The sequence below is a fragment of the Myotis daubentonii genome, chromosome 1 (assembly GCF_963259705.1).
Source record: "Myotis daubentonii chromosome 1, mMyoDau2.1, whole genome shotgun sequence".
In the NCBI taxonomy this organism is placed as follows: Eukaryota; Metazoa; Chordata; class Mammalia; order Chiroptera; family Vespertilionidae; genus Myotis; species Myotis daubentonii.
The window spans coordinates 102,979,972-103,004,104 of NC_081840.1; the positions used below are offsets into that span (position 1 = coordinate 102,979,972).

General features: G+C 40.1%; 1 long non-coding RNA gene and 1 pseudogene across 1 annotated transcript in view; both read left to right on the forward strand.

The window, feature by feature from the left end:
• LOC132211217 (uncharacterized) overlaps nt 1-24,133 on the forward strand; it is a 1,824,365-nt gene that overhangs the window by 678,542 nt on the left and 1,121,690 nt on the right. The gene's annotated exons all lie outside the window — the stretch shown is intronic.
• LOC132226135 (TCF3 fusion partner-like) lies at nt 19,380-20,274 on the forward strand (annotated as a pseudogene).

Here is a 24,133-nt window from a genome sequence, read left to right on the forward strand (position 1 = left end):
GCTATGGGGAATAAAACTTCCACAAACATACCTGTAAAATTTGTATGAACATAAATTTAGATTTCTCTTGAATAAACATCTAATGGTAGAATTTCTGGGTCTTATGGTAAGCATATGTTTATTTTCATAAGAAACAGACATACTCTTTTCTAGAGAGACTATATCATTTTATATTCCCACTAGCAATGCATGAGGGATCCAGTTTCTCAGCATCCTTAAGCACTTGGTACTTTTTATTTTAAACATTTTAATAGGCATATAGTGATATTGCATTGTGGTTTTAATTTTCATTTCCCTAATGGCTGCTGATGTGGCATATCTTTCCAAGTGCTTATTTGCCATCTGTATAAACAGCCTCTTCAGTCTGTTTATGTCTTTTGCCTGTGTTATAATTTGATTGTTATATTCTAGAATTTTTTTTACTCACAACCTCTTGTACATTCACCTAATCATAAAATAGTCCAAATATTATAATATTATCTTGTGTTTTTACCAAAAATATTTTTTCATGGAATATAATAAAAGTTTTATTAAACTCTAACCATTAAATTTAGATGGCCTACTTGTACTATGCATAAGTCATTTTATCATAGAAACAAATGGGACAAGTCTTGCACACTAGTGCAGCGGTTCTCAACCTGTGGGTCGTGACCCCTTTGGGGGTTGAACGACCCTTTCACAGGGGTCGCCTAAGACCATCGGAAAACACGTATATAATTACATATTGTTTTTGTGATTAATCACTATGCTTTAATTATGTTCAATTTGTAACAATGAAAATATATCCCGCATATCAGATATTTACATTATGATTCATAACAGTAGAAAAATTACAGTTATGAAGTAGCAATGAAAATAATTTTATGGTTGGTGGTCACCACAACATGAGGAACTGTATTAAAGGTTCACGGCATTAGGAAGTTTGAGAACCACTGGTCTAGTGTTTTCTCAAAGGTATTGGTTGTTTCCTAGTCTCTTGTGATATGTACAGGTACTGAAGAACAACTAATTGCTTAGGCTGGTACTACAGGACTTGGGCTTAAGAAAAAGGTATGATTTTAGGCCCAACTAAAGTTTACTATTTATGCATCTCTAAAGGAGACTGTTTGTTGCCCAAGCACTTAGGTGACATGGCTGTCAGGGAGCAGAGCATAGTTGTACAGTTGTCTGTGTTGATTGGACACTGGCAAAGACTTCTCACTCAGAAAAGATTAGCTTTCAGCATCTGATGCTCCTCACCTCTTTTGGTGTTTTCTGTGAAGCATGTTCTAGATTTACTATTTGTGTTTTTTTATCCAATGAGTTTAAGAGATAGACATAACTTTCATCTCTTTTTAATAAGTCATAACTGCTGAATCCACATTTATACAAACTGCAAAACCAAAATAAGATCAATCCTTAGTAATTAATTAATTTAAGAGAGTAGGGAGAATTACTGGACTTGCTAGAAAGTATAACAGAAAATTTTCTCTACTCTCTCCACACAAACTTACAGTGGTATCCTTTTGTACAGAATTTCTCCTCAGCATAGGATATAACCCCCAAATTATATAAGACCTTGCAATTTAATATTTAAAACAAAAACAATACACAAATATTCATTGAAAAATTAATAACAATTTTATGGATGAATAAATGTGTTTTTAAATGCTATCAGAAAAACATACAGAACAATACATTAAGTAGCTTGCAATAAATATCATATTCAGAAATCAGCTTGTGTCAAAAAGAAATGATTGAAGAGATCTGACATGCACTGAAATATAGACTAGCCTAGAAAGTGCTTGAAGAAGAGAATCAAAGCAATAAATAAATAATCATTGATATAATTTTGCCTTTTTTTAATGATTAATTGATTAATGGGGAGACGGGGTTAGAGAATTCAAGCACACAATATCAGCCAAAGACCCAATCCCAGCCTATGATGTGCCAAGTGGTTTAGAGAGCTCAAAGGACTATTCCAGGTTGTTTTTTCTAGGTAAGTCATTTCCATTTTTGAAAGTTCTATTTGAGCATTTGATCAATGGAGAAACTGCCCTGGAATAGACCCAGACATCTGGAGCAGGTTGGTAGTATAACATGCCATGTGGATGGATGTGTTGCAAGCCCTGTTGGTAGCATAATGACAGATAACCAGATCGAGAGAGGTTGGGTAAAGGCACACATATAGTGCCAGAGAACTTAGGAGCACTTATCTTTGTATTCAGTCGTATTCACTGAGCTTCGTCCATAGCCTAGCTCTGTGCTAAGTATCTGCAATACATGAAATAAAAATATCTGCTCTCAAAATGTTGAAAAACTCATGTGGGAGAGAGACAAATGATCATAAAATACAACAGGATATAAATTAAGTATTATGATAGCAGCAAGTACATACTATTTCTCACATACAGTGGAGCTCTGAATCATGCCTGTAGCGATGATGGGGTGGAACAGGTACAGAAGAGGTCCTGAATGAGGTGAATACCAAGATGGGTCTTGAAGGTGAAATAAAAATTTGCTCAGCAGACATAGGGAACAGGAGAAGATTGTGTCAGGCAGGTGGACGAATGGGAGAGTGCAAGTAGTATTTTGCCCAGTGCTAGTAGTTTGCTATGGCAGGAGTATAGGGGATGTATGTAAGGGGGCAGGGGTGGTGTGCGGAGGGGAGGTGAGGGCTGCCAAGGTAGGCAAGAGCCAAGTAAAGACAGTTTATTGAAGGGTTTGATGTAGGCCAGTGGTTGGCAAACTGCGGCTCGTGAGCCACATGTGGCTCTTTGGCCCCTTGAGTGTGGCTCTTCCACAAAATACTGACTTCTGCGCATGGACCGTGAAGTTTCAGTCGCACTGTACGTGCACGCCTGCACATGGTATTTTGTGGAAGAACCACATTCAAGGGGCCAAAGAGCCACATGTGGCTTTAGAGCCACAGTTTGCCGACCACTGGTGTAAGCCAATAAAAATGAGAAAGACAGTATTAGGGAAAAGGTTTTGCTACATGCTGAAAACATTTGATTGGTGTCCAAGAAAGTGAAATCAGGGAGGCTACTGCATTGTATTTCATATATATACACATATACAGGGGTGGACAAAAATAGATTTACAGTTATGAGTATGTGAAACACAGAGTTTATTCTTTTATTATTTATTTATTATTTAATTCTTCTTCTTATTGACCTACTTTTGCCCACCCCTGTATGCCTCTTGAATCTCTGTGAGGGCTTTATGGAGATCTATATCAGGCATGGAATCACTGATTTGGTGGTGTGTACATATTCCAATTTATAAAGCAGTTTGAAATTACTCTCCAAAATGCTGCGCCAGTTTGTCTTCCAACCAGCAAGTGGGCCAAGGTTCATCTTTGTCTTAATTCCCATTATCCTCTATTAACACTTGATATTGTCCAGCTTTTAAATTATGACCAATCTAATGCTTATTAGACAGATTTCACTGTTGCTTGAATTTATATTTCTCAACTTTATGGCAAGGTTGAGTATTTTATATGCCATTTGACTTTTCATTTCTATTTTGTTCCATTCTTTTTGCTTTGACTTAGAGTTTCATGTTCTCTTTTCCATTGTGGCTTTTGAAAAGTCTGATGTAATGATTCTTGCTCATTTATAGGTAATATTATTTTTATTTTGAAAACTTAGATGTCCTGTTTGATTTGAGTATTCTTAAATTATTCTGCATGTGTTTTAGGTTTATGATATTTTTTTCTCATTTGTCTTACATAGTACTCAATATGATCTTATTGAGTTCTGATGTTGTTCTTTAAATTTGAGAATTCTTACCCATTATTACCTTTTTAATTGCTAGACTTTGTTCATTAATTCCATCCCTCATCTTTATTTCAAGAAATTTGAACTGTGTAGCTGTTTTGGATTTATTTTGTGGCCTTCTTTCTTGCCTTGGGGCTGTCATCTGCCTCTGTCTACGATAGCTGCCTATGGTAACCTGCTTTTGTAATCCTCAAGTTGAGTTTAAAGAGTGGCTGGAACATACCCTGCTCATTTTCATTATACAAAGGTATTTTATCATTTATTTCATTGCTTGTTTATTTTACCCCTCGTTAGAATATGAAGTAAGAAGTATTCTTACTTCATAAGAGTACTCCATTCTCACTCATGCACATGGGCTGATGAAGCCCTCAGCACCGAGACTGTGGTTGCACAGACTAGAGAAAAGGGATACAATATGAGTTTATAAAGGAAGACAGGGTCTAGATCAGGTGACCATGAAAAGCCAAGGTATAGATTTTGTATTTTATTTCCAGTGTGAAGAAATCCTACGGAGAATTTTTAAAAGAGGTGTGTGATGGTTACTCTGTCTGCTGTGTAGAGAAGGTATTGACAGGGAATAGGAGTAGACTCAGGGAGACCACTAAAGGGGCTCCAGCAGCATTTTGGGTGAGAGATGATAACTTAGAGACAAGTGTGGTAGTGGGAGATAAACAGGACTAGGTGGTTTTGGCATATGTTCTAGAAGTAGTGTTGTGATGGATTGAGAATAAGGAGTGGGGAATAAAGGAAGTCTAGGATGACACTTAGATTCTTGGCTTGAGCAACTGATCGATGATAAAATGATTTGCTGGAGATGGGAAGACAGAAAATAAATTTGTGGGAAGAAATTAAGAATTTTGTTTTGACCCAGCCAGCATGGCACAATGGTTGGCATCAACCTATGAATCAGGAGGTCATGGTCCGATTCCTGATCAGGTCACATGCCTGGGTTGCATGCTCAATCCCCAGTGGAGAAGATGCAGAAAGCAGCTAATCAATGATTTTCTTTCATCATTGATGTTTCTATCTCTCTCTCTCCCTCTCCCTTCCTCTTCAAATCAATAAAAATTATTTAAAAAAAAAAGAATTTTGTTTTGAACACCAAGTTAAGAGCATATGAGTTATTTAAATATAGAATTCAAATAACCAGAGAACTCAAGACAGAGGTAATAAATTTGATTATCCATTAGCATATAGATGCTAGTTATAACAATAAGATTTCATAAGATTACCTAGGGGAGAAGCAAATTTATAGAAAAGAAGGAGCCTGGGATCATGATTGAGATATCGAACAGAGGAAAAGGAAATAGTTAAGGAAACTAAGAGAAATATCATCTATTGAAGTCGGGGAAAGAGCATGGTGTTTAGAAAACCAAGAGTAGAAGCTGTTTTACGAAGTAGGGGATGTTTAAGTGTTTTTGAAAAATAATAAAAAGTCAGCTAAGAAAAAGAAATGATCACTGGCAACTAGAAAGAGAAATTTCAAAGTATGATGGGAGTAACAGCCTGACTGAAGAAAGTTGAGTGTTGAAATGAGGAGAGAAATAGAGATCCAATATAGGAAATCCTTTCAAAAACAATGCTGTGAAGGGGAGTTGAAGAATTAGAAATGTGGAATGCACTCTGTTTTCTCTTTTTGTCACAGAAGAAATCAAGAGGTTGGCTCAAGTGAAAGAAAGGGAAAAAGAAAAAAATCAACAAAGTGAAATTTTACAAAATCCAATGGAAGTAATAAAAAGTAATAAAATAGTTGGTTTTCTTAGAATTTTTTAGATATAAAATACTGGCTTTTTGGGGAAAGAGTTTTTATCTTTTTTTCAAAAGACCTGAAAAACTATGTAACCAGTCATATTTGAGAATTAGGTCATTAATTTATATTGATACTAAAATGCTTAGCTAATTTTTAGTTATCTATAATAATACAAGCATAATATGCTAATTAGACTGGACGTTCTTCCAGATGTCCTTCCGGACAACCTTATGGACAAATCCGGGGCTGCAAGGGAAGCCTGGTCCCGGGTGCTGGAGGGAAACCAGTGCCAGCAGCTGGGGGAAGGAAGGCCTACTCTTGCACGAATTTTGTGCATCAGGCCTCTAGTATATGTATAAAGAACTAGTGAGATAACTGTATCCTTGAAATTTAAAAATTATCATACGCCACCCTGACCAGCATGTTCAGTGGTTAGAGCGTGGGCCTGCAGACCAAAGGGTCATGGGTTCAATTCCCTGTCAAGGGCACAGACCTGAATTGCAGGTTTGGTCTCCAGCTTCAGTTGGGGCACATGCAGGAGACAACCAATTTCTCTCTCTCAGTGAAAATATATCCTCAGATAAGGACTAACAAAAAAAATATCATATGCCAAAAATATAGGCCTTGAAAGTGAATAATTTTAAAGCTATGAGGAAAGTTTTCACTTTAATAAGTACATAAAGTGTCAAACTTGGCAATTTATTATAGATTCTGGAGCTAATTTACTATAATTAATGTGAATAAAACATATTTCCTTGTCTAAATATTCTGTTTATATATTCCTCTCTAATGATGAAACAAAAGGACTAATTTGTTAAAGATGTTCTTTAATTGATTCCAAAGGGAATATTTAGAATATAATATGCTAACTGGTTTTGCACAATTCCTGATTTTTACCACTCAATGACATCCATAATTTTATAATGGCAAAATATTATAATCATATAGTAAAGTGACTCCCCAGCACCAGAGTTCCCAGCTAATTTTCATTATCAATTATGTGGTTTAACATAAAGAACACTGGGATTAAGACACATGTTCTTTAGGTCTTCTTCAGCCATTAATTAGTTGTACAGTCTTGTTTTTTTAGTTTGGTTAAAAACAAATTTTTGATTTTGTGTGGTGGACATAAAAACAGTTTTTTTCTGGAAAAGTAGGACCTTTCCACCAAGAATACAGACAGAGAAATAGGCAGGCAGGTAGATGATAGCTCAGTAGATAGATTGATTGGTTATGGTAAGGTATATTGCCCTTTACTGCCAAAAGCTTGCCCAGTTGGGAAAAAGGAAGGTCCCCTACTTCAAGGGAGTGAGGAAGGTCCAGCCTGAGGGCCTTATAAGGCCTGTGAAATCATTTGGTCTGGCCCTGCCAAGGCAACCACAGGGGGGACTCAAAATTCAACAAACTTAGGAGTTTTTTTCATACATACATTTATATTAAGTGAATTATATTAAGCAAATAATGTTATAAATAGCCAAAAGGCTCTTGGCAGAAAAAGGTTCCCCACCCCTGCATAAAAGGACTAGAACTCCACCATCTACGAGGGAGGTGGTGGCTTTGTCTGGTCAGGGAAAAGACAGTAATTTTCCCAGGTGCCTTCTTTTACGGTGCTACCTGAGTATTTTCAAAGCACTTTTGGCAGTGTCTGTACTGCACATGCACAAAAATCTCACTCACCCTCTCAGTCACAGCCTAATAATCCAATGTAGGCCGTTGGGCCTAAAGTTTAGCTACTATACTAGAACTAAATTTCATTTTATTAATGATTTAGTTCTTATATGCTCCAGAAGGATCTGGAGGCAGAATATTTGTTTGAAGAGGCAGGTTGCATATGGGTTTGTTTGGTTTAGATTAGATTTTAAGGAGTCCACCATTTATAATTTACTTCTATAAAGAAATTATCATAGCTAAAGATTAGTTTGCTCAATGGTGAAACAATGATACAGTTATGAACTTCCCAAAATATCAGGCAGAATGCTTATAAGACCCTCTAAGATAATGCCTATGAAGTTTCTTAGGTAAGTTCATAAAACGTTACCAATAGAAGACAGCTCTAAAACTGCCTCATTTTCAGTGTTCAAACATTTCAATTCTAATCACATTGGATATTTGCTACAATATATATTTGTTACCCTTTCAAGGGTACTAACTCCTAAATTCTATGACCTTGAAGAAAAGTTTAGTTATCTCTTCCTAGAGCCGAACTTCTCTTAGCTTTGGAAGTCATGATGGGCAGAACAAATGTGGGCCCGTGACATGGTTCTGACATTAGGAAGTAAACATCATGTGATGTCATGTGCATGGAATATGAAATGTGTCATTCTTTAACCTACCTATCATGTGTCAGACTCTTTATTAACGTGCTCTGTCAATATGGGGTCTATGCTACTAAATACACATAGAAAATTTGAGCTAAATTCAGAGGAGAATATGATAATTATAAATGACTTAGTAAAAGGACATATGAAGGAAGGTCAAAGAAACTCAGAATTTTTCATAGAAGACTTAAGTATCTTCACAATTTAAGAGTGGGTAATTGACAATTAGAAAACACAAAATCAGGAAGAGTAGTCTGGCTGTTAAAGTTGTTGGGCAATAGAAGACAGTTTCCAAGGGACAGTATGGAATCTTATCTACAGGTTATTAAGAATTTGAGGTTCTTTTGCTAGGATGGTTTCAATCTAATGTTATCTCAAGTCATGGGCTTAAACTCCTGGACCTCTTGAAGTCATTTATAAAAATGGTAGTCAAGCTTATCTAAAAGGAAATGTTTATCCCCCTCGTGACAGACAGAGCTGGAACAACAGGATAGAAATTGAGACTCAACATTTTCCTTCATGTTGTCATTCCCTTGATATAATTTGTTGAAATATAAATTTACCCAGTACATACAAAAATAATTTGAATATTCCATTTCTGTTTCACTTGGAGATTTGATGCCCCACACATAATTGCTGAACACACTCTGAATTTACTCTGTACTTACTTATAATATAAACCTTTACTTATGTTTTCCTCTCCCCCAGGAATGCCTTTGTTCACCCTTTCCATCCGTTAAAATATTACTATTTTACTTCCTATTCCTCAAGGCCAATTCAATTGGCATTTCCTCCAAGTAAACTTCCTTAGTTCTCTCTTTCCATTCTGTTGGAACTAATTTCTCCCATATGCACATATGGAAGTATAGCTTCTATAGCAATTTGTACCTTTATTTTAACTCTGCTTTTGGAAATAGATGCTCAATTATATATTTGTCTTCTCTTTTAGAGATAAAGTTCTTTAAGTATAAGATAAATTATTCACTCTCCTACTCCTCATAGTGCCATGCATGGCATAAATAATATTTCTAGGGGGATATTTTCTGCAATAATTAATTTTATAAGCTCCTGTACATTCTTTTCTTTGTAATTTGGATAAGCTCCCTTATCCTAAGAAAAGTAATCTGTTTTTCTCCTTTAAAACTATGCATAGAACTTATATCCTCAGTGGCAATTTTAAAAACTAATTTCTCTAAGACATTGGTTCACATTATTCCAGGCATGACAACTCTGTATGAGTTACCCATTGCTGCATAATAAATTACTCCCAAAACTTAATGGTTTAACATTTATATTTTTAAAAAGCCTCCCAGTTTCTGTGGGTCAGAAATTGGGGCATGGCCTCTCTGTTCTTCTGCTTCATGATCTCATAGGTTGCAATGAAGGTGTCGTCAGTGCAGAGTCTGCAGCGTGATCTGGAGCATCCACTGGGGAAGGATCCCCCATGTGGTTGTTGCTGTTAGCCTGAGGTTCCTTGCTGGCTATGGAGAGAAGCTGCTCTCAGTGTCTTGCTACAGGGGCCTTTCCAATATGGTAGTTTGCTTCATCAAAGCTGGTGAGAGAGAGAATCTCTGGAATCTAGAGCTTTTGCCAGCCCATTCCCATCCTATTTACTGGTTCTCAAGCTGCCTTAGATTACATAAGTTATTCAAGACAGAAAAACATCAATATTTTTCATCTGTAATTCCTGATTGTGTACCACAGGGCACAAAGAATGTCTCCTGACAAAAGTCAAGTAAGTTTGAGAAATGAAACAAAATAAAATAACACTTGAGAAGATTCACTAAACAAATAAAAATATTAAAAGTTCTGTAATATATATATATTTGACTTTTGAGCAAGGTTAGTTTTAAAAATGCATGGGTTCACTTATACAATATTAAAAAAAACACAGTATCCATGGATTTTGCATCTAAGGATTCAACCAACCACAGATAAAAAACTGCATTTCCCCCCTCCTAACTACTTTCCTAACTGTGGAAGGAAAAATACTGTTTTAATCCATGGTTGATTAAATCTGTGGATACAGAGGACAGATTGTAGAGTCAAAAGTTGTACACATATTTTCAACTGTGAGGGGGGGGTGTGTTTTCAACCCCCACATTGTTAAAGGATCAACTGCATCAAATTTCCATGAAAATAAAACTGCTTAACTCTTATTTTTTCAGGGTTTCACAAATTTGTTTAGAAGGGATTTCTTTAACAAATAAAATGAGTTCTCTGCAGAATATACATGTGTAAATAAGGTATCCTATCTAATAAAAGAGAAACATGGTAATTAGTGTACATCCGCTACCCTTCCCATTGGCTAATCAGCGAGATGTGCAAATTAACTGCCAGCCAAGATGGCGGCCGGCAGCCAGGCAGCTTGAAGCTAACATGAGGCTTGCTTGCTTCAGTGATGGAGGAAACCAACGTTCCCCGCCTGCCTTGCCGGCCTCTGAGCTTGCAGTTTGAAACATTGTTACAAATATAGAAGCTAAACAAAACCCCAGAAACCTGCTTTCAGCCCACCGGGATATCAGAGCTAGAGTTGATACAGTGTTTCCATTATAGAACCCAAACAAACCAGACACCTGCTTTCAGCAGCAGAGGCCTCAGGGCTGGAGCCAGAGCTAAAGCTGGCCCAGAATTAAAAAAAAAAAAGAAAAAAAAAAAGAGCAGTTGGGGGCTTCAGTCACTGGCAAGCCTGAAAACAGCCCTCAGCCCCTCACCCAGACTGGCCAAGCACCCCAGTGGGGATCCCCACCCTGAAGTGTGTGTGACCAGCTGCAAACAGCCATCATCCCCTCACCCAGGCTGGCCAGGCACCCCAGTGGGGAACCCCACCCTGATCCAGGACACCCTTCAGGGCAAACCAGCCAGCCCCCACCCGTGCACCAGGCCTCTATCCTATATAGTAAAAGGGTAATATGCCTCCTAGCACCAGGATCAGCAGAGCCATGAGGCCTCCCGGCACCGGGATCAGCATGACAGGGGGCAGCGCCCAAACCCCCTGATCGCCCTGCGGCTCTGTGTGTGACAGGGGGCGGGGCCACAACCTCCCTATCCGCCCTGCTCTGTTCGTGACAGGGGAAGGCGCCCCAACCCCCTGATCAGCCCTGCTCTGTGCCTGATAGGGGGGAGCTCCCCAACCCCCTGATCGGCCCTGCTCTGTGTGTGACAGGGTGCAGTGCCCCAACCCCCCCGATTGGCCCTGCTCTGTGCGTGACATGGTATGGAGCCCCAACTCCCCTGATGGGCCCTGCTCTGTGCGTGACAGGGGGTGGCGCCCCAACCCCCTGATTGGCCCTGCTCTGTGCGTGACAGGGGGTGGCGCCGCAACCTCCCCATCGACCCTGCCTTGAGTGTGACAGGGGGCAGTGCCCCAACCCCCCAATCTGCCCTATCCTGAGTGTGACTGAGGGTGGCATCGCAACCTCCCAATTCGCCCTGCTCTGTGCATGACAGGGGGTGGTGCCCCAACTCCCCAATCGGCCCTGCTCTGAGCCCAACCAGGGGCTGCACCTAAGTATTGGGCCTTCCCTCTGCCACCGGGGAGCAGGCCTAAGCCAGTAGGTAGTTATCTCCCGAGGGGTCCCAGACTGCGAGAGGGCACAGGCCGGGCTGAGGGGACCCCCTCCTCCCTGAGTGCACAAATTTTTGTGCACCGGGCCTCTAGTTATTAATATAATGAGAAATGATCACTTCTGTCAGTGTACCCAAAACACAGAGAAACTGAAAACATTTGAGAAGCATTTTATTTCATGTAAGCTACCTAGGTTTTGGGGTAAGAAGACTGAGTGGTACTGTGTGCAGCAGGCACCTTTGTGTAAATTTCATGAACTTTGATAAGCAATGACTTGGCTGAGCACAGCACACAGGTGTGTAGAGGCAGGTACAAATCCAGCCAAGAAGTCAAATTATGGGGCTTTTTTTTTTTTGTAAAACTTACTTGAAATAGGCAAATTACATAATTAACTCTTACACACCTAGGACATATCTTCATCACTCCAGCTTCTCTTCTTCTCACATGTTTTTATTCTTAAGAAAATTTATGGGTATTGAGGGAGGGGACAGAAAAGAGGTAGAAGTCAGCTCACAGTTACATTACTATTGCCTGCCAGTGGTCAGCAAACTCATTAGTCAACAGAGCCAAATATCAACAGTACAACGATTGAAATTTCTTTTGAGAGCCAAATTTTTTAAACTTAAACTGTATAGGTAGGTACATTGTTATTAACTTAATTAGGGTATTCCTAAAACTTAGGAAGAGCCACACTTAAAGGGCCAAAGAGCCGCATGTGGCTCACGAGCCGAAGTTGCCGACCACGGGCTGGGCCATCAATTATAGAGAATTGAACATCAGGACTGTGTTTATCTCATGTAAACAATGCCAAGATAAAGAGGGAGTACTGTGGGGAGAAACAATGTGGAAAGGCACTTCTAGCAGAGGACTGAAATTATTTCAGACAACTATGAAATCTGCAGAGCCATGACCAAATGCCCAATGGGCTCTGATTTTATCCTCTAGTGAGACTTCATCCCCTCTTTCTCCAAAGCACAGTATAAATAAATTGTTCTGGAAAACATCAAAGTTATTTGAAAAGGTCCATTATGGCATATTATATCTTTATGCAAAATGGCTGTTTAACAAGATTACCTCCTTGAACTTTTCACATGAATAGGAAAGCCAATCTCATTTGCTAATGGAAGCTTTACAGCAGATCCTTTCGCTGCCCTTGTCTCTTTTTACCATTATTTTATAGATAATAATTTACAATTTGTGTAAGCTATGGGCAAGTACTCTAGAGCATAGGGTGACATTCTCAGTGCTTCCATATGGTGTGAACATCCCAAAGGTACATTTTAAGAAAGACAGTCCTTGTCTTATCGGCAGCTTGAAGGGAAATGAAGGGCAGGTGATGCTTGCCACTGAGATGACCAGGGATAACTTCAGAAGCTCCCAGCCTTGGCTCAGAAGTTTTATTCATAAGACACTGTTGCATCAGGTATCATTAAGAAGGTCATGAATTCATGAGGAAGGAATTGCAACCCTCTTACCTGTGATTGGAACATGGAGAGGATGATGTAGTAATTAGGCTTCCGCTACTAGTAGTGATTATTCAAGTAAATAAGGCAATCAACAAGAGTGAACAGACCAGTAGAAATATCTTAGCAAGAAGAAAATGTGCTGGACAAGAAACTTACACAGCACTCAGATCTCCTAGTAACCACTCGCACTTAGTTCTTGGGCACTAGTCAAGAACTGGCTACTACTTCTTGTCATCTGTAGGAACCACTCCTTTGACATCATAAGAAGTATTGTATGTTCTTTTTTTTGGGAAATTCCTGCGCAATTTTATGTTAAGTGAATGAATCTCCTCTGAAAAGCAAGCAAAGATGGTTTCAATTATTTTTCAGTAGGAGAACGAAAGGAGGTTACAGGGGGAAACCCAGGTTCCTTGGATAGGAGAAGGAGGGAAAAAAGAGAGAAATGAATTAATTTCAAAAGGTATAATAAGATGGAAAGAATTAAAAAAGGAAGTCAAGGAGCTTTGGAATTTAATTTTTCATAGGTGACATTATAAACATTTAAACGATATTTGGGATACCATTTTGGAGAAAGTATATAATACAAAATTTAAGTAATTTAGGTTTTACTTTAGTTTTGGTTCTTTTAGTCACAAGTACAGAGTAACTGTAAACTTTAGGAAAGAGGGAGGGGTTGCAAAATTACTAATACATCAAGATTTGCATTAGGGTAAGAAAGAATGTTTAGTTCTATTGTAAAACTTACTTTTATTCATGGATTAGTAGCAACCTCCTGAAAAACAATGTTAAGCCTATTAACTCTGACTTTGCGCATATTGGGACAATTGTTATTCAACCTCTCTGGTTGCCAGTTTCTTTGACTATAGGTGAAATATAGAGTGCTTGTCAACAAAAGTCATCTTAATAATTTTAGGACTCACAGGACTTCTGAGACTTGAACCTTGAGAAAAAGCCAAAGAGAGGGGAGATGTTTCTTTGCTGCAATTTATTTAGGAAAACTTGCTATTTTTTCAAGATTAGCATGATATAAGGATACCAAATCAAAAAATCGGAAAGTAAAATATGCCTTTTCTCCTTCAATGAACCTTCATCATGTGTTGAAACACTTGAATTAAGAATTAAAATTGAAGATGGGCAGCCTTGAGAAACTTTTGTGGGGTGTGTGTGTGTGTGTGTGTGTGTGTGTGTGTGTGTTAGCTGAAAAGCCCTTTCTTGCAGACAGGAAGAAATGGGATTAGGAAATGTACCTTTTGAGGACTAGAGATAAAAAAGGCCCAGTACCTAATAATGGTGATGCCAACACCCATCACAATGCCTATAGATAGCAGGTACCACCAAGTGGATAATCAGGATGAGTGTATATCTGCAAAAACCCTACCCGTGATGGGATTAATCAGGTAAATAACTATTTACTGTGATTTACTCAGAAAAACAATAAAATTACCAGGCTATCATATGACTTTTTGCCTGTATTTATCTGCTATTACAATAAAATAGTACCAATCACCCATCACATCAGTAAATATGATAGTCCGAGTTAATTCAAATATTCATTGAATAACTCCTATGTGCAAGGCTTTGTACTAACCACTGTGGAGAATGCAAAAAAAAGGAATTAGACATAAATCTTACTTCTATTTACTTAAAATATCTGGATACTTCTACCAGATGAGAACTTCAAAGTATTATCCCCATGGTAGGAGTACCTTGAGTTAAGTTATATGGTACTCCTAAAAAGTTTGGATGTCAATGGTCACAAAAGGATTACTTTTCTTTTTAATATATCTTTATTGATTTCAGAGAGGAAGGGATAGGAAGAGAGAGAGAGAGAGAAACATCAGTGATGAGAGAGAATCATTGATTGGCTGCCTCCTGCATACCCCTTACTGAAGATTGAGCCCACAGCCCAGTCATGTGCCCTTGACCAGAATAGAAACCCCGACCCTTCAGTCCACAGGCTGATGCTCTATCTATCCACTGAGTAAAACTGACTAGGGCTAGGATTACATTTTATTATTATTTTAAAATATATTTTATTGATTTTTTACAGAGAGGAAGGGAGAGAGAAAGAGAGTTAGAAACATCGATGAGAGAGAAACACCGATCAGCTGCCTCCTGCACATCTCCTACTGGGGATATGCCCGCAACCCAGGTACATGCCCTTGACCGGAATCAAACCTGGGACCTTTCAGCCCGCAGGCCGACGCTCTATCCACTGAGCCAAACCGGTTTCAGCATACATTTTAAATGCTCAAGGAAAGTTTACTCATTTAAGAAAATCATAAGTTGTCTTAAATAAGGCAAAGAAAGGAATTCAGGGAAAAAAAGAAAACAAAAAGAAGGATTTTTGTTAATTATGATAGTCTACAATAATAATTTCTTAATCTTATATTTACTTAAAAGAGGGTACATATGTTATCTTGTAATAAAATTCCATTTTTTAAATTTCTTTATTGATTATTACATATGTGTCCTTATCCCCACATTACCCCCCATCCCCCCACCCAACTCACCCCCCTGTTGTCTGTGTCCATTGGTTAGGCCTATATGCTTGCATATAAGTCCTTTGGTTGATCTCTCCCTCTTACCCCCACCCTCCCTACCTTCCCTCTGAGGTTTGACGATCTGATGGATGCTTCTCTGTCTCTGGATCCGTTTTTGTTTATCAGTTTATGTTGTTCATTATATTCCATAAATGAGTGAGGTCATGTGATATTTATCTTTCTCTGACTGGCTTATTTCGCTTAGCATAGTTATTTAAAAGAGGCCACATATGTTATCTTGTAATAAATTCCATTTTTTAAACAAACAGTATAATATACCCAACCTTATTTTTTAAAATGTGTAACATAAACATTGTCTTTTCACAAGTGGCAACGTAATGCATCCAAACAGTGTTTACCACAGACACCTCATAAAGAGCAAAAATGGTTTATTTCACATGAAAGATAACATGTAGTGCATGGTGTTGTAAAGAAAACTTCCACTATTTTGCCCATTTAAAGAAAATATCTTTTGTTTGTTTCACTGGACAGTACTTTTATCCTATATAGTTAAAAAATAAATAAAAGCATCAGAATACATTTACATTCCTGTCTTAAGAAAAGAGGTATGTTTAAAATATTGTATTTTTCTTTCTTAACTGAATGTGGAAACATTGAAAATGTAATTTAAATGACCTTTCTTTGCAGTAATCTAATGCATTTTCTGACATAATGCTAATTTATCCAACTACCGGTTAAAAAAACACACACACAAATAAAACATTTGCTGATTTTAGTTGATATATATATGTAATATGCAGACATGAAGGCTCATGTAAAAGGTTTAATGTGAAAAATATTGGAATGCTTTCTTTTCATTTATTCTGATGTGCTATGAAGGTCAAAAAGAGATCAATCCACACAGGCCAGTAAAGTTAGGAGTAATTTAATTAGGATTGTCTAGATCTGAAATATCATCTAATTCACTTATTGCTAGTGGGGAAATATGTGTATCTATATTTGTCAAAAGTGATTACGTTCTTTTAAAACCTGCACACTTATACGACAAACCCCATGAAGAAAATAGCCCTGTAAAAAGAAAAATTAAGCTGGAAATATTTAATGTGATGCTATTTTTAAAAATAAGAGGCATCTTTCCCTTACTATATGAAAACTATGCATATAACAACCACAAAGAATCAGATAAGAAGTGTTCACCCACAGTCCATTCTCACCTAAAGGAAGCTGACTTGTCTCACTCACTAGGATGACATGGCATGGTTTTGGTGTCTCTCCCAGCAGGTTATATTTCAATGTCATGTTACTTGTTCATGTCAAAGAAACCCCATGTTGGAGAGAGGCCAACATTATCCATCATCATCAATCACCCTGCCCAGGGCAGTTCCAGAGACAGGACTTTCAGATGAAATGTGATATTCAGGCTGCAAGGTGGAACACAGTACTTGGGGCTTAAGAGAAACTTTCTGGGGTGCTGAGCTCTTATTTGTTGTTTCCATGAACCATACATGAGTGGCAGCTCCAAAGGACTGTCATTTTCCTGGTGTCCTGCCCGGGAAGTGCTGTTCAAATATGGTGAACAGAATGTATCTACTTTGTTAGTTTGTCCAAGATTCCTGAATGCTAGTGCTATAAACTGGTGGGATGATTGTTTTATAGACACTCTTACAATTTTCCCTCAGTCTTTCTTTGTAGACACAGAATCCACAGAGAAGATGATAAGAGAAATTATAATTAACAATAAATAAGACTCTGCAGCAAGGAACATTTCTTATTCCCAAAGGCGTCTAGATGCATTTAGTGACTGATTGCATAAGCAATTCTGTCACCTGTGATCCTGCAGTGAGACCTCTCATTATAAAGAAGGTTTCAAAAAGTTATTCAATCTTTTACAGGAAAAGAGAGTTGATGCAAAATTTTAATCCTGCTTGTAAGAGTTTTCCAAGTGCAGATATATCTTGCCTAGAGTCCAGCTTCAAAGAGGTTTGAGGTTTTTATTAAACTTTCCCCATCTCATTGAGCATTTTCCCAAGTCCTGCAAACCTCTAAGTAAATAAAATTTTAGCCTTGCCTTATTCACTGGTCAATGTGGGGCAGCAAGGGAATAGGGTGTGGGAAGGTGGTTCTACATTTACTGGGTCACAGCCTTCTGAATGAAACTCACTGTGGAGACTTTGGCCCCTGACAGGATGCTACAATAGTCTTTCTTCAGACTGCATTTCCTCTGCTGTCTTGACATCTAAACAACTAAAGTTGGTAAAAGTTTAGAACTTTTTTTATGAACCAAGAAGACAGTATTTAAATGGTAACAAAGAAGGGAAGCTGTTAAGCCATTTCCACGATTGACTTCCAATGGAGGAACCAGAGCGGAACAGAACTTGGGGTTTCATGTTGAGTTCCAGATTGCCATATGGACTCAGATGAAAGTTAAAGTCACTGAGTTGGCTACTTTTCAAATCAGATACTTGAAAATGTGGTAGGAACACAGGGGTGGGTTTAAAAATACAGTTTAATTAAAGATCACAACATGTTTCTCACAGCTTTCCTGTGTTTAGGATTGGCAAGCCCAAGATGGGTCCACACTAATGACCATGGACAGAAAGAAAAATACTTGTGTCTCATGTTTTTATAGCAGTGTTTACAGACTTTTCTTACAGCGCTTACAATTTTACAGTAAAGTATCTTGAGATGTGGCACTAAACAAACTCAGTTTTGCATCCCAGGTCTGTTCCTTACTGGGTAACATTGGTCAAATTGTAACCTTGGTGTTTCTTGAGTGTTCTGGTTTCTATCAAGGCATAACAAACCTCTCCCCCCCAAATTTAGGGATAAGACAACACCATTTTACTATGTTATGGATTCTATAGATTGTATGGAAATGAATTGTCTCTGCTCCACAATATCTGTGCCTCAGCTAGAAAGATAGAACTACAGGTTGTTGGAATCACTTGGAAGTTTTACTGCTCACATATCTGGCACCTAAGTTGGAATGAATCAAAAGCTGGCTCAGCTATCACGGTCACCTGGAGCACCTAGACAAGCCCTGGGCTTCCTCACAGTGCAGCAGCCTCAGGTGTCCAACTTCTCACATGGCAGCTCTGCTCTAGAAGAACAAATGTCCCAGTGACCAAGACAGAAGATGCGTAGCCTTTTTAAGACACCTTCGAAGTCACAAGGGTAATTGATGGTGTACTATATTCATCAAAGCAGTCCCAAGGCTACCCAGATTCAAAGGAAGGAGGTATAGATCCTCTTCTCAAAAACAGTATCAAAGGATGTGTGTCCATGTTTCAAAACCACCTATATGACAACCTTACAGAAATGCTGTGAGGATTAAATGAGAAAATCCTATCTAATAATAGACAAACATGGTAATTAACCATAACTTCGCTACCCTTCCCATTGGCTAATCAGGGTGATATGCAAATTAACTGCCAAATAAGATGGCGGCTAATTTGCATACATAGACACAATGATGGGAGGTGAAAGGAGAAGGATGGAAGAAGCTGCCTGCTGGTGTCAGAACCCAGGTGGCAGCCAAGAGCCGGAGAACTGGGCTGCCTTTGCCGGCCCTGGGCCGGTAATAGGAGAAGCCAGGTAGGGCAGGGAAGAGGTGGACATCCCCTCTTCCCTGCCCCGCCGGGCTTCTCAAATCACTGATCACCAATGATTGGAGAACACCCAGAGGCGGGGCCAGCGGCCGGGCTGCATCCCTGCCTGGGGACGTGATCCGGTCCCCGGGTGATGCAGCCAGACCCCAGAAGGAGACCCAGGGGCCAGGGCTGTGTCGCTGTCGGAGCCCGCGATCCGGTCCTGGGGGCGAGGCAGCCAGGCCCTAGAAGGAGACCCATGGGCCTCCCAAACGGAGAGTCTCCATGGTCAGACTGCGCGGTGTCGGGACAGGAATAAAGATGGAGGTGACTCAGATGCCTGGCCATCGGCGTTAGGCCAGCAAGCAGGGCCTTTCAGCAGGGACTCGGGGTGGGGGTGGGGCAAGGAAATCGAGCGGGGAAATAGAGAACTACAACTCCCAGGAGGCTTAGCCGCCGGGGCCTGTGTGCCTGGCCATGAAATCAGATGGGGCGAGTGGTTTTGCACTTTAAGAGGCTTGCAAGGTTGGAAGTTCTGCGGGGAGCCAGGGAGAAATGGAGCTGGAGCAGAGAGAGGGGTCCATGGCAGCCGTGGGCTTTGAGGAGTTCTCAGCATCTCCCTGCTCGGAGATGGCGCTGCCTCTGCTGTTCGGTGGTCACATCCTGGAGAGCGAGCTTGAGACTGAAGTGGAGTTCGTGTCTGGGGGTCTGGGCAGCTCCAGCCTCCAGGAGTGAGATGAAGAGGAGGAGGCAACCCAAGGCCAGCAGCTGTGGTGCCAAGGAGAACTTAATCACAGGAAGTACCAGGTGCTGGGTCGGCGCTGCAGGGAGATCGAGCAGGTGAACGAGCGGGTCCTGAACAGGCTCCATCAGATACAGAGGATAACATGGAGACTCCAGCAGGAGCGAAGGTTCCTCATGAGGGTGCTGGACTCCTACGGCGACAACTACTGGACCAGCCAGTTCACCATTTTACTGGAGGACAAGGGCAACCAGGGCACAGATGCCCCCACCCCAGGCAACGCTGAGAACGAGCCTCCGGAGAAAGAGAGGCTGTCCCAGCCCAGGAGGACACCAGCGCCTGCAGAAGCCAGCAGCCCGGCCCCTGGTGAGGGGCCCAGTGGTTGGAAGAGGCAGCAAGTGCCACAGGAAGGGTGCCGGGCCGGAGTCCCGCTGACCCCGGAGCTGGCCCCCATGCAGATAAAGGTGGAGGAAGACTTTGGCTTCAAAGTGGTCGAGGCTTTGGACTCAAGTTGGATTTCTTGGGGGCCAGACAAGCTGCTGCCCTACCCCACCCTAGCCAGCTCCCCCTTTGACTGACCCCCCAATAAACGGACCCCATGCTCTCCTTCGCAAAAACAAAACAAAACAAAAAAAAACCTTATAGATGCATGCTTATAGGATCAAATAGTATAAATATAGATGTAACAAGACAATAAAAAGAGAACCTGGCTATGATGATCACCTGAACGCTGCCTCTGTGTCATTCCTTCTTCGCCAACTCCGTCCACACCTTTGGGAACCTCTGGACCTGCTGGGGCTGGACCCCAACATTCCTCTTCTTATAAGGACTTCAGTGAGGTGGGCTAAGAGTCACATTGGAACTGCCTCAATTTAATGTAATCCCCTCTTTAAAGATCTTATCTCCATATACAGGTACATTCTGAGGTTCTGGGGATTAGGATTTTAACATACATATTTTTGATTACCCAAATCAGCTCTTAACAACCAGCATGTTTAAGAAAGTAGATTCCTACAGGATTATTTACCAAACATTCAGAAGTATTTTTAAAAGAGCTAAGCCCCTCTCCCACCACGAGGGCCCCTTCCGGGGAAGAGAGAAGGCCTGAGTTCCGGGCACCGGAGGAAAACTGGTGCCAGCAGCCAGGGGAAGGGGCCCCCAAGGGGCCCCAGATTGCGAGAGGGCACAGGCCGGGCTGAGGGACCCACCCAAGTGCACAAATTTTTATGCACTGGGCCTCTAGTATATATATCTAGTAAACACTATCATACAATCAGAAAATTAACAGTTGCTTAATCATTAGAGTACTGTTTAGCATACTATGGTAATTATTAAGGTACGCATCTGACCTTTTCAGCTGTGAGCTCTCACAAGACACGGTCAGGTGGAATTTATACAGGATCAGCCTGCACTCATGCTGAGCCCTGGGCTGCGTGCACTTAGCTATGCATTCACTGGTATGTTGTTTGTTACAGGACTGAGATTATGATTTAATTAGTGGGCTGTTTTGGAATCTTGTAGGAGGCAATGATAACTAAGATAGTTTATTAACGAGTATTGTTTACTAAATGCCGGGTGTCTGAATTCGTGCACCAGTGGGGTCCCTCAGTCTGGCTTGCAGGATTGGGAAACCGGCTCTCTGACATCCCCCGAAGGGTTCTCGATTGTGAGAGGGTGCAGGCCAGGCCAAGGGACCCCACCGGTGCACAATCAGAGCTGAGGAGGGACATGGGAGGTTGGCCAGCTGGGGAGGGACCACGGGAAGGCTCCAGGATATGTCCGGCTTGTCTCGCTCAGTCACAATCATTGGACCCCACCAGCAAGCTAACCTACCAGTTGGAGCATCTTCCCCAGGTGGTCAGTGCATGTCATAGGAAGCAGTTGAGTGGCCTTAGCATATCATTAGCATATTATGCTTTGATTGGTTGAATGGATGACTGGATGACCTGGCACTTAGCATACTAGGCTTTAATTATATAGGATTCCCCAAAGCACTTTAAAAAAGGTGCTTTGGAACTACTGACAAATTATACGTTGGACATTGATATTGATAAATGTATAAAAGAAGATTTAATTTCATGAATATGTAACTATATAAGTCTTTTTGAAAGTGTTAGGATCCTTATTGTCACTTATTAATGACATTTACTTAGTCTTAAGAGCACAACTTTTCCTTTACTAGTAGTTTTTCTTTATTGATTAATTTTTTTTTAATCCACACTGCCTGAGATTTCTCAAATCAATGAAAGTAGAGGTTAGACAGGAGAATTTTGCTGGCCCAAATGAGTTTGCACAGCTGTGAGCAATAAAATACAGCAGCCATGGCAACCCTCTCCAGTGTCCCAATAATATATCTGAAATGAGGTTATTAGAATTATTAATTCACATTAGTGGTTATTAAAATTACTACCTGCAGATTTGCTGCCTGAACATCCTTTTTGTATATGTCAGACGGCCTTGCTTTAAAAAGAATCTAGATACATAAATAGATGCAATTTATTATGTGAGGCATTAGAGGAGCACCAGCAAATAACAAATCTAGCAGCAAGATTGGGATAGCCGCCTTGTGAAAAGGAAAGCAGATCTAACACTTTGTTCTTCTGATGATGGCAAAAAACCAACCAGCCTCTGATTGTGGGAGCAATAACTGGATGTTCCTGAATTCCCTGGAAGGTACAACTTAAAATTCAACCCAGTGTGCGCTGTTTCATGAAATTCTGAGAGGCATATAAAATATTCTACTTTGGTGAAGCATAAACAAAGTCAAAAGAAATCAGCTAAAAATGTCAGCCATTTGTAAGAGTGTTATGGGGTTCTTGGAGAGCCCATGGAGACTTGGCTAGCTCCCTTCCATCCCCCATTAACAACTCAGAAAGCAGATGCCTGCTGTTTTAAGCAAAAGAAGAAACACCATTACAGAGAGGCCATGGTAGAAATTCATTAGGGGATGCAGCTATACAGCTGAGAAAGAACACTTTATTCAGGGAAATAAGCACACACACACACACACACACACACACACACACACACGAAAAAGAAACAAAGATATAAGAGCATCAACCTGGGGACAGCAGTGCAGGCAATCCCTTGAGCAGGAAGGAACTGGTCAGTCACACATAAGGTCAAAGATATGTGAGGAGCTCAGTTTTCAAATTCGGTTCACATGAGTAAAAAGAGGATCCTGCCTTTTTGAGCCAAGCCACTGAGTTCTTCACCCTCTCAAGGCTATCTGCTGCTGGCCCAGGCATACATGTCACCAACCAGGACTGCTTCTCCACACTGTCTGCCCAAGGAAGGAGTGTTATGATTTCTGCACAAAGCACCAGAACAAACTATAAGCATTCTATCTAACCATGGTCTGAGTCTGGAGAAAGCAGGTGAAGGAGTCAGGAAGCAAAGGTGGACTAATAGTCATGCTTAACTTCACCTGGCATATTCTCCAACCACATCTTTAAATATACCATCCACAGAAGACTTGGGTGTTACTTCCCAAGTATCCAAGAAGCTGAGTCATATATAGTTCAGAAATCAGAAATGCTGGAATTACTGGGACATTCCATGGTTTGCAGGATGATTTGATAATATGTTTGAAAGTGAGTCTGGCCTAAGAAACCAGGATGTATGTTTGTTCAAAGAGGTCACACACAGAGCTAGCCCATCCTGCATGGGATTTTGTCACAGAGACTGGCCTCAAGGAACCATTGACTCCGAACAAAAGATAAGAGCTTGTATGAGATTTTCTAGTAATAGAGACCAGATCTACTTCTCTGTAGAGTATGAACCTGAAGCATGCAACTCTGCACAATTACTCTATATAATAAGTATCTGTTGAGTATTGTAAAAATAGACGGTAATTGTTCTTAGTATTGTGAAATCACATCGCCTTGAAGTTCTGACCTATCGGCAAAAATGCCACACCTCTCATGGAATTACATGAAAAATTTTTTAAAGGATTAACTTTTTTCATATTTGAGCATTGGTATGGCTTAATCCTTCATTTGACTTGATTTTTAAAATTATGTGGCTTCCTTAGTGACAATAATAAATGCATCTTTTTTCTGATTACAAAGTAACTCAAATTTCAGATCTTTAGTAAGTGGCACTGAGAAAACTGAACTGGTACATGCAAAAAATAAAAGTAGACCATCAACTTACACCATATACAAGAATAAACTCAAAATGAATTAAAGACTTAAATGTAAATTAAGACAAAAAAAAACAAACAAACAGGTTACAAATGAAATAAATGGAAGCAAGCAAACTACTGGATACAGAGTTCAAAGCAACAATTATACTAGTAAGGTTGCTCAAGGATCTTCATGAGAGCTTCAAGGGACTTAGTGAGACTTACAAGACCCTTAGTGAGAATTTCAAGGACCAGTCAGAAATTAAGCATACACTAACTGAAATAAAGAATAATTTACAGGGATTCAAAAG